The 11,715-nt window shown below is 34.2% G+C and overlaps 1 pseudogene; it reads right to left on the reverse strand.

The window, feature by feature from the left end:
- Nucleotides 1-146: 146 nt before the first annotated feature.
- Nucleotides 147-6,448, reverse strand: LOC148604773 (uncharacterized; annotated as a pseudogene).
- Between the last annotated feature and the right edge of the window lie 5,267 nt (nt 6,449-11,715).

Here is an 11,715-nt window from a genome sequence, read left to right on the forward strand (position 1 = left end):
TGTAACAATTAAAACACCATTAAGTTAGATTATCTCCTTTACATTTTATGTGCTTTTACCAGTACTTGTGTACCAAAATCAAACATTCATATGAAGTTTCATCAAATTCTGTTTTACTGTTAAGGATGATTTATATACTTACAAAAAAAAACATACACTGACAGACAGACAAACAGACAAGTTGATTCACCCAAGACTTTGTTGCTAGTGGAATAAAAAAATATATTTAGTTAAATTTAAGGACAGATGATCATTAACTAAAAAAAAAAACAGCATATCTATGAGTTGCTGACAAATTTGAAATTGTATTCCCCAGAATGACGATCTAAATGTTGCTAGTTGATATTTAATTAGCTAGCACAATATTTTTAATATCAAATATGATTTTAGGATGTAGACAAATACTTTATTTTAGTTATTTGTTATCAGATATTAAACAATACCCAACCCTAACCAACCTGTTGCACAAGTTATTGCTTTAAGTGACTATATGCCATTAAAAATTAATTACACTCCATATGTTTTGCCTTACAAGTGCTATCTTATCCCATCATATTTAATACATGTACAACAATCAATAAATTTAGTTAGATTACATGTAATGACATAATCATATGCACCTGATATGAGATGAAAAGTTCTGATAAAAAATTATTTTGATGAAATTATGTAATAAATTTGAAACTGTCTTCAGTTTAACCACCTGCAGTAATACACACTGAAAAGTATCAGGTACTGACTCGGACTCCATAGAAAAATAGAATCAGCAATTTACTTTACTTTGTTGTCATCTATCTCTAAACCTCTATCATGTCTATCGATCGTATGCATATCATTCTCAGTTGAATTATTGTAGGACACTTGATGTAAGTGTTTAATTAAATGATCGTTTTCAAATCGCAACAAAGTATGTATAAGGACGTCGATTCTTCTGTTACTCTTCCCAGATAAGTAAAAGGTTTTCAGCTGGTTATGAAAACTTTCAACAAACATATTTACGTTGACATTACAGTGATCAGATGCCTTTCTAAAGACTATAGACCATTTTTCTGGTCTACTGAAGTAATAATCTGTGAGATACTTTAAAAAGGGTTGATTCATTTTTTCCAATTTTGATGTCAATGCCATTTTGTACTTATTAAAATCAACCTCTGACTAGGCATGTAACATGACACGCAAATAGCAATAAACCTCTGTCTTAATGTCATCATTGCGAAAACGATTGTGCAGATTTTTTTTATCCAAGATCTCTGTATGTGCCAGATGCACAGGAAATGCTGAAGTCCTGACTCATAAACTGATCTTGCAGCATTCCAACCTGCATTATCATCATCAGTCATAATAACATGTACCTTTGTTTCTGGAGACCGCTCTTTAACAGAAGAAAGCAAAAAAGACATAATGGTTTCATCTTCTCCATTAGAAATACAAAAAGCTACGGGATACCCTTTCCGAACCTCATCAGAATCACTTTAAATGAATAGCTATTGGTTTTATGAGTTGAATCCATACATAATATTATGTTGGCAAAATTTTCATACATTTCCATCTGCTGTTTGGTCATTAACGCAAGGAGAAAGTCTTTTTTATTTAAAATATTTGAAACATCTTCGGCATCTTGCAGCTTAAACAACAAAACAGGATTATACAATTCCTGCTGAAGGGCTTCAACCTTCAAAGCAGTTGATATAGCATCATTACTGTCTTGAATAATAGTTGGATCAGCAAGTTTAGTTTTCAAATTATTAATGATTTTCTTGTCAATGAGATGATAATACTTTAAATCCTCCAGTTTATCTCGCTTATCCCTACCATTAAAATGTCTCTAACTTTATCCATAATAATGTAAATTGAAATCTTTGAAGAAAGCATATTTAAGATGTCAGGTTTTAAAGTGTCAGGAATAGCTAAAAATTTACTCCGATAAATGATAAAGAGTGAGTGTGTGATTTAATATATCTCGCCTGTACTTTACCATCATTACATTCACAAACTGACAGCCTTGCAGGACACAGTCTATTCAGTTGATAATGACCTTTTTTGTTCTTTCTATTTGTTCTCAGAGCCACCCCCTATCCATGGTACGTAACACATTCTTTAGGTAATCTACCACAAGCCAAATATCAGAAGCCAACATTTAAAGACAAAAATGTTACAGTCTGGACACGAGTTTGTCACCGAAAAAAAAAAAATTGACCTTGAGTTCAATGTGCAAGGTCATGGGCCACTATCCATGGTAGTGCATGACACATATTCTTTAATTCTTTAGGTGATCTACCCACATGCCAAATATCAAAAGCCAACATCCAAAGACAAAAAAGTTACAGCCTGGACACAAATTTATCACGCCTGATACATGCAATGTAACTGTTAAACTCACTATAATATCAAAGATATCATTAACTTATAATTGCTTTTTTGAAAGTTTTTCTAAAAAGAGGTTTACCTGTTTGCGACTATGTTATTAAGCTGAAAATATGTTAAGTTATACAAGCAATCCTGAAATAGATTTTGTTATGAAATTCTGAACTAAGATTAACAATTTAAAGTTATTTTCGAGATACATGTAACTACTGATTTAAACAGATGTATTTACATGTATGAATGTATAAATATCATATTAGGAATCTAACTTATATGGTAAGGAAGATGACTACCATATAATAAGGCAAAACAAATAATAGTATTATTTCCTGCTATCACCAAGAAAAAAGAAAGGGTATGTATGTAGGTTGGGAAACTATTTTATTTTTCTAAACATTTGATATTGAGTTAATGGTGAAGTAATTTAGACTTTTAAAAATGCATGAGCCAAAATGGTAGTAAAATGTTTAGGGTAGGTTGGATAGCTGTTAGCAGGAAAATGAATTATTATTTTTTAGGCCTAATCAAGAGGTTATCTAATTTATGCCTTGTGTATGCCTTAGAATTGTAAAACTTGTCCTCATGTAATAGATTTTGGTGAAATATTACAATGATTATATAGGTATGCCTTGAATTTTCATAATAATACTGTTTCCCCACATGAAAGTTTCCATATTTGTAAAAAGACCAAGAAAAAATGTTTCAAAATATATTCAAAATGTGATAAATTAATTTCCAACTGGCAGTGAAACTGGTACATATGTTGTTCATTTGCAACAGCCAAAATTTCAAAGAATAAATAAGCACTTGTACTTTAGTTGTTATATTGACCAATAAGATTAGCATTTTAAGGAGAAAATGTTGTTTTGTAGTTTTATCGTATGCTTATAAATAATGCATATATAAATTTATTCAAATAAAACTAAAGGATGGGGTTGTTCAACAATATAACAGCATTATAACCAAGTAGTGCATCATGTATGAACGTGTGTGAATTAATAAATTCATGAAAGGCCAATAAAGGGGAGATAATCCAACTCGAAGGTTTAACAAGACGTAAGTCCCCTTTAAAGTGAAATATACTTTCTTCGTGAGCTCTTGTTTGCAAATGTAATATCATGATGGGTTCATTGGGCAACTTTGATTTTAAAGTGTTATTCAAAATAAAATTACCTCCAAAGTTTGGGTTAAGTTAATACTCAATAATTGGTCTATTGTTGTCTCTTGTATGCTGTCTTCTACATTCTCTCTGGGTCTAATATCCTACAATGGTAAGAGCATTTTTTTAATATAAAAGGATTTCAATGTATTGATAAAAAGTTTGTGTAATCTAGAATTAGTATAGTATGTAACATTTGTACACATGTAGAATACAATTATTTTCAAAATGATGAAGAAATCAATAAAAATGGGAAATATATGAATATTAAACAAGCACCATTAATAAGTACATGTATTATCTAAAAAATCATGTTATCAAGGAATTTGTAAGCAGGTATAATGATAAATACTAGTACAGTAATAATACTCACTTAAAAAAGTAAAGTAAGAATGGTCATCACCTGAGTACATGAATGATCCTGGTTTAACTAGAATCATCATGTACACCTGAAAAAAGTACAGAAATAATTTAAAATACCAACATTTTAATTTGTTGTATTGAAACTTATAGAAATAGTTTATGATACAAATATTTAAAATATTTAAATCAAAGAGTTTGATTTGAAATTTCATTATACATATATTGCAGACCGCTTAAAGTAATGCATACATTTCAAAGTAATTTGATAGTTATTGGTAATTATACTTGAAAAACTGATCTTGAAATTGTATTGATTTGTTGTAAAAACACTATTCAATGAGATAAGAAGGGATGTATAATTTTTTGTATAATAAAGACTTTTCAAAAAATATGTATATGAAAACTGATTTTAAAAGAGCTAAGGAGAGAGCTACTGAGATTATTTTCCTGATTCTGTAATGATTCATATAAATGAAGTGTTATATACTGTATATTACATGTTAAAATCTGTATCACATGCTGTATCAACCCAAGACTCCTATATCACCCCAAGGGCAACTGGCCTGCTGGGCAATATAGGTTGATGGTACATGACATCATGTGATACCGATTTAAACATGTGATGTTCATTATATCATAAATTTTAACCATACATCAAGTATGGACTGTGAAGTGGTGCGATATAATGTATGTGATATAGGCCAAGGGTGTGATATATAGGGTATGCAATATTGTGAGAGAATATAGGGTTTAAACAAACACTTATGATGCATATTAAAAAATATATATTTTAATATAAATATATGATATAGATTAGTATTTAGTACAAGTAAGATAATATATATATATATATATATATATAACGTCTCCGAATGTGACGACTCTATTCGCTACACTGCTCCATCGGATCAAATTAATACAGGAAAGATAAGGTAAACTTATAGAAGAGTCTGAAAAATTCCCAACGATGTTAGAACTGTCAAATTTGCGAAGCAAATTTTTGATCGTTCCCTCTGCGGGACTCGAACTCGTACCGCTGTGACATCTATGGCAACACCGCCTGCACTAAGTCCAGCGCCCTAGACCACTCGGCCAGCTAGGCTATATAAAAATATAGCTTTCGCTGGCCGGGTCATTCGTCCTCGTAGGATTAATCTAGGGCTGTAACTTAGTACACGATGTATGGTAGTACGGGACAGTTCATCAAGGTGTTATTATGTAGGATATAGGATCAAATTAATGATGCTTGTCACAACAAATCAATATTATACAACGTCTCAAAATGTGACGACTCTATTCGCTACACTGCTCCATCGGATCAAATTGATACAGGGAAGATAACGTAAACGTAGAAGGATCTGATTTCCAACGATGTTAGAACTGTCAAATTTGAGATGCAAATTGTTGGTGGTTCCCTCCGCGGAACTCGAAATCGTACCGCTGTGATATCTATGGCAACACCGCCTGCACTAAGTCCAGCGCCCTAGACCACTCGAAATAGCGAAACGTATATTTTTATATAGCCTAGCTGGCCGAGTGGTCTAGGGCGCTTGACTTAGTGCAGGCGGTGTTGCCATAGATGTCACAGCCAAATCCAACCATTTCTACTAATTTACTTCCACCAAATATGAACACTGTGACCAGTAACAGTATTATGAGTAGTACACAGAGTATTATACCCATGTCATATAATCACAGTATGCAGAATACTTACCCTTCATTCAATAACAGTGCACAGAGTACTATACCCATGTCGGGAAAAACGCGATGTACTAACTCTTTGCGACATGGTAACGTCGTAGCCATGATGCCATTATTTACGTTCTTATCAACATATTGTATTGACTTCATAATGACAAAATCTAGTAAATCTAGTTATCTTCTTCAACAACGCATTATTACTTAGTTCCACCACATTTTATGGTGCCGTGCCGCTGGAAATGGAATCCAAGTTAAGTTCGTGCAGGATACCGAGGATCCGTGACGAAACTACTGGCTGCAGAAATTCGATGATCTGAAGGCGAAAACGGACATTGAAATCGGCGATGTGAAGTCTCTCGAGGAGACAGTGAAACAGAAACAGAAAACTTTCATAGACTTGAATGCCAAGATTCTGGAGCAGACATCCGCAGAAGATGACTTCGAGCAGGAGCTCACTGATGCAGACGAATACATATATGTATTAGATTGTAAAATTAGACAAATACGCAAATTTTTCTTTCCATTACAAAGTAACGAAAACCACGTAAAATCTACGCAAGATGTTGAACCTACCCATCAGACTTGATCCACATGCATCTACTTACACACCCACGCCTGCATATTCCGCGGGATATGAGTACTTGTGCAATAGATACACTGAGTAATCATTGCTCCATTCCCGACCCGGAGATGCATACCTGTCCATCAGATCAAATTATGTAGGAGAACATGTCCATGCATAATCGTCTGTCAGAAAACGCAGCATATGAGATTCCGACAGATTTCAATCAAGCAACAATTATAGACTCCCGAAACTAGACCTACCTTACTTAAATGATGATATACTGAAATGGCCGACATTTTGGTATTGCTTTGAATCGTCAATACATTTCAATGACACTTTGACACCCATACAAAAATTCAGCTACTTACTTGCCCAGCTCAAGGGAAGCGCCGCACAAACAGTAGAAGGCTTTGCTTTGACCAACCGCACTCAATCTACTCAAAGACAGATACGGAAATCCGAGTAAAAGGATCCACGCATATATGAAAGCGCTCACGAAATTGCCTGCACCAATAAATGATGTCTATAGTTTGAGAGCATACAGAAATAAACTTGAGTCTTACGTCCGTGGATAAGAAACACTTGGTAAAGCGTCGGATATGTATGGATCGATCTTAGTGCCAATTATCCTAGAGAAATTGCCATCAGAAATCCGAAAATCAATAGCGCGAGAACACAAGAAAAGCACGCTAACTTTGGTGAAACTACGCATATCGATCAGCGATGAAATTGACGTACTAGAAGCTAGAAAGGGAGTAGACGAGACGGAACAGATGCACGCTACCGCATTTTTGACGGGAGCGCAGCCAAAGACAAACGACAAGATGAAAAAGAATACTGCACGATCTTTTATATTTTGTTCCGGGACCATTTTCCGAAAGACTGTACCAAAGTAACGGATGTTAACGCAAGATTGAAAATTGTAAAACAGAAACAATTATACTATAACTGTTTAGGAGCACACCGTGTATCTGCATGCAAATCAAAGAAAAGATGTAATAAATGCAAATCGATGCATCACACTAGTATCTGCAAAGAAAAGGAGTCAACGACGGGCACCACCGAAAATGCAAAACCACAGACAACAGTTATTATCATAGCAGAAACGCATGAAGAGACAACTCTAATGCACGCATCACAAAGAAGCAGTGAGATTTTGTTGAAAACCGCTGTCGCGCCAGTAACCTACAACGACCAAGTAGTTGCAACAAACATTTTATTTGATGAGGGCGCTCAACGATCTTTCATTACACAGAAGTTAGCTGATAATTTAGGAGTCGAACCGACCGGGAAGTCAATATTCAGCTGTCAGCGTTCGGAGATACGTTGCAGAAATTGCGAAACTTAGATGTTACAACAATTAACGTTCAGACCAACACAGGAGGAAAAGTGCAAATAGACACGCTAATTGTCCCACAAATTGCTATTCCGTTGCACAAACAAGATATCAAATGCGACACACAACTTACCGTATTTGAGAGGTCTTAGGTTGTCACACCTAGTACGAGACAGAGAACAATTTGAGATAGACCTACTTGTAGGCGCAAACTACTATTGGGAAATCATAGGAGATCGAATGATAAGAGGTAACGGACCCACTGCCGTCCAATCGAAAATTTGACATTTACTCTCAGGACCAGTAAACAAAAACGTTAGACATCAGCGTCAACAGTAATGCTAAATGTGATATCATCGCATCATTTTGAGGAAATAGAGATAGATAAGTTCTGGAAACTGGAGTCCATTGAAATCAACTCATGCGAGGATACGGATGAGACAAATTCATGGAGAAGTATCAGAAAGAGGCTATAATATACGATAACGGGAAATACACCGCAATGTTGCCTTGGAAACCAGAACACCCCGAATCACCTTCAAATATTGCAGTTGCCAAGAGCAGGATCGAAAACATCGTTAGGCGCTTGAGTAAGGAGCCGTATTTACTACAGAAATACACAGTGATAATCGATGAACAAGAAAGGAGAGGTTTCATAGAGAGAGTTCTCGAAACAGATCAGGACAATAAGCGTATTTTCCATTACATTCCCCATCACCCCCTGAAGAAGGACTCCGAGACTACTCCAATCCGTATAGTATACGATTGCAGATGTTAACCACGTCAAGATGCACCTAGCCTAAACGAATGTTTGAAGTCAACCCCGCCGGATTTAAACGACTTGACAAAAATCCTAATGAGATTTAGAATCGGAAAGTATGGAATCACCACAGATATCGAGAAAGCGTTTTTGCAAGTAGGCCACATGAGGAAGATAGGGACCAACTCTTTTCTTCTGGTTTGCAGACACAAATGAGCCACATGGAAAACTCACAACCTACAGGTTCAAGTCGGTATTGTTCGGAGCCACATACTCACACTTTATTCTTAACGCCACTCTGTTCAAACAGCTAGACGAGAACAAAACTGCAATTTCGGAAACAATGAAACAGGACGTGTATGTAGACAATATCATGTCAAGCGTGAACACAAAATACGACGCTATAGCTTATTTCAAGGAGGCCAGAGATGTAATATTCATATTCAATATAATTATATGATAATATAATAATATGTAATATTATTAGCCAATGCATTACTTTCTAATTCATACTTAGCAATTAGGGATAGTCTGCCACAACGAGTGGACATCATAGGAACAGGTTATTTGTGTGCTTGAAAAATTACCAATTCCCCTTGATAATCAAGCAAAGGTAAAGAAAAAAATTAAAATGTTATCATCTTGAATTAAAGTTGAACATCTAAGATATTTATAATAATTCCATAAGTCCTTTTTGAGATCTGAAGATAATTGTAAGAATGAAGATAAATGACCATGTACATCCAGTAAACAGTTTCTTAACTCCAAAGGTGTAATAAGCTATAGGTGAAGGCGATAAATGGCCTAAAGATAACATGTTTAACTGAAGTTTCAAATTTTCTAAATAAAATAAACCTCTTTCAAGCATGAAATGAGTTTCTTTAACTAACCCCCGCAAATGAAAATTAAGTACCATGAAACTTTCTACACTTACATTATGTTTCTCTAAAGTTTCAGTAGTGTTTTGAAGACGACCTACACTTAATGACCAATGAATTCAAAAATTCCCTATTTTACAAAATATTATTACTCGTAATATTTAAAATAGACACTACATGTGTAATCTGTTTCTGATTACGACCAAATAACCAAAGAGCAGGAAGACAACCAGATGGAACATTACCATCTCTACAGTAAATAAGACCAATAAGTAATCAAATTATACAACAAATTTACTAAAAAGGAAATAACAACAACCAAATCTGCATATGAGATACGAAAACTTACAATTGACGAACTAGTGCAAAACCACAATGACGAAAGTCGAAAGTCACAACCGTGAAAGATATTGTGTGAAATAAAACACAACTAGTTCACTAACATAAGCGCAATTATACACAAAAATGAATGAACAACAAAAAAAAACAATTATATTTATTATGTACATGCCGTATTGTCCCAATAGGGCAATGTCTGGAATAGCGTACCAGAAACTGATAATCCCCGCGCCGGCTCTGACAAAATTACTCTTCTGTAAGCAAGAGTAAGTGATCTTAAATATACCATAATTGTTAACGTGGCTGGTTGAAACTCAGAATAGGATGGTGTCATCTGCATAAATGATATACGAACCCAATGTATAACAACAGATAACTTCTAAAATTTTGGCCAAATGCCAATGAGTTCAATAATTGAAATTCAAAACAAATGAAAATGAATGGCATGTTCTGGCCATTCAAAAGTACTGCTTTAGTCACAGTTTTCTCCACTTTATAGTTTGCCATGACTGTTGAACTAGTTTCTCTCTGCATTAAATAGCAGAGGACCTGTAATGAATAAATTAATATTGTAGGAATGGAAACAGTGCTAAATCAGGAACGGTCATTTTGATCATGTCAGTTATATCGGTATATCTGTGTATGATTACGATTGGGGTTGCCAATGGTGAAATAATAAAGTACAGTTACTTAGTGTTTTTAGTCATTTAATTGTCCTTCTTAACATATGTCTTCTATGCACGGCTTCTAGTAACCTGATAAAATGAAAAAGACATATCAAGTTGCAACCCTTGCGACCAAATTAAACTGATATTTATCCCTTATTCAAGCATATTAAAATACGTTCCTCTTTGTATATGAACATGTACTTTGAAAAACAATCATATTATTAAGGTACTGAATCAATCGAGATCGAACAATACTTCTACAGAAAACACAGTGTACGGAACGCTTTAAATAGAAATATTGGCAAAAGTATTTGTAAAATAGATTTACCTTTCAGTGGTTTCAAAAGAACAAAATTTAGGTAATAAAACAGTTTTAAAGCCTATATTGACTTTGATTTTGATGCATGCCTTGGTATAGAAATGAATAAATAACTTTTGAACATGGTTAAGCATAAAAAATTCTTTCTCAGATATTCAGTTAATTCTTAATTACTTGATACTTTAAATATTGAAACTTACAAAAGTTACTTTCGCAGACATATCTGTATCTACCATGACAAGTAATATCAACCCAGAGATATCTTCCATTCAACAATCCACACTTATAACTGGTTCCTCTAGAACCATAATCGTTATGCCATGGTTTATACTTTGCCACCTCCTGATTGTAGCTCCAACGCCATTCTCCTTCTTTTAGATCTGTTAGTCCGCTCCAGTAACTGGCTTTGACTATATATTGATAGCATTGCACTTTCTCTAGAAAAAAATATTTATTTACTTGCATTAGCGAGATAACTGTATAGAACATTTGAAACACACGAAAAGAGATCACCAATGTGTAAAATGAAGATATTGTATAAAACAAATAATGATAATAAAATAATATTGATACATGCACACACTTGTTTATTACGCATGGCGCAATGTTAAGTATGAATGTGGAAAAAGACGTTTTGGTATTGCGGCAAAACTAGGACGACTGGGGATAGGGAATCGGACAATGGGGTATAGGACAATAGGTAATAGAAGGATATGAAGTCTACACCCTTCTAAAAGAGCTGTACCTGTGCCATAAACCAAGTCAATTCTTCATTCCGAAAATAATAGCAGTGTCCTTTGTATCTCTTCCATTCGGTCTTTGAAATAATATTTATAAGAAAAATAATGCTATTTGTATTATTCAAGTTATTTTACCGTTTTCCGATAACAAATTAAATTTTACTTGGACTCAAGTGGTGTTGTTTGAAGGACGTTATCATTTCATATGTCTGCCAACAATCAAACAAAAAAAAAACGAGAACAAAGGTTAAAGATGAGGAAAAATACAAAATGCTTGAGGGTGTTTTAAATAATAAATAATGAATATGATTTTCAGGTTATGTTTCTGTATCATTGATTGCTCTACAATGACTGTTGCATGTAGCCTCCATAATCACAATAACAGAATAATCATATAAATCATGGAAGAGCATACATAATCATACACTTATACCTCAACTACATCAACCTGAACTGATCATCAACCATACATAATTCCGAAAACTATAAGATACCAAAACTGTTTGTTTAGTTAACGTTATTC

Source organism: Perna viridis, chromosome 10 (genome assembly GCF_037379345.1).
Source record: "Perna viridis isolate PV_CMFRI_1.1 ecotype Kerala chromosome 10, ASM3737934v1, whole genome shotgun sequence".
Classification (NCBI taxonomy): Eukaryota; Metazoa; Mollusca; class Bivalvia; order Mytilida; family Mytilidae; genus Perna; species Perna viridis.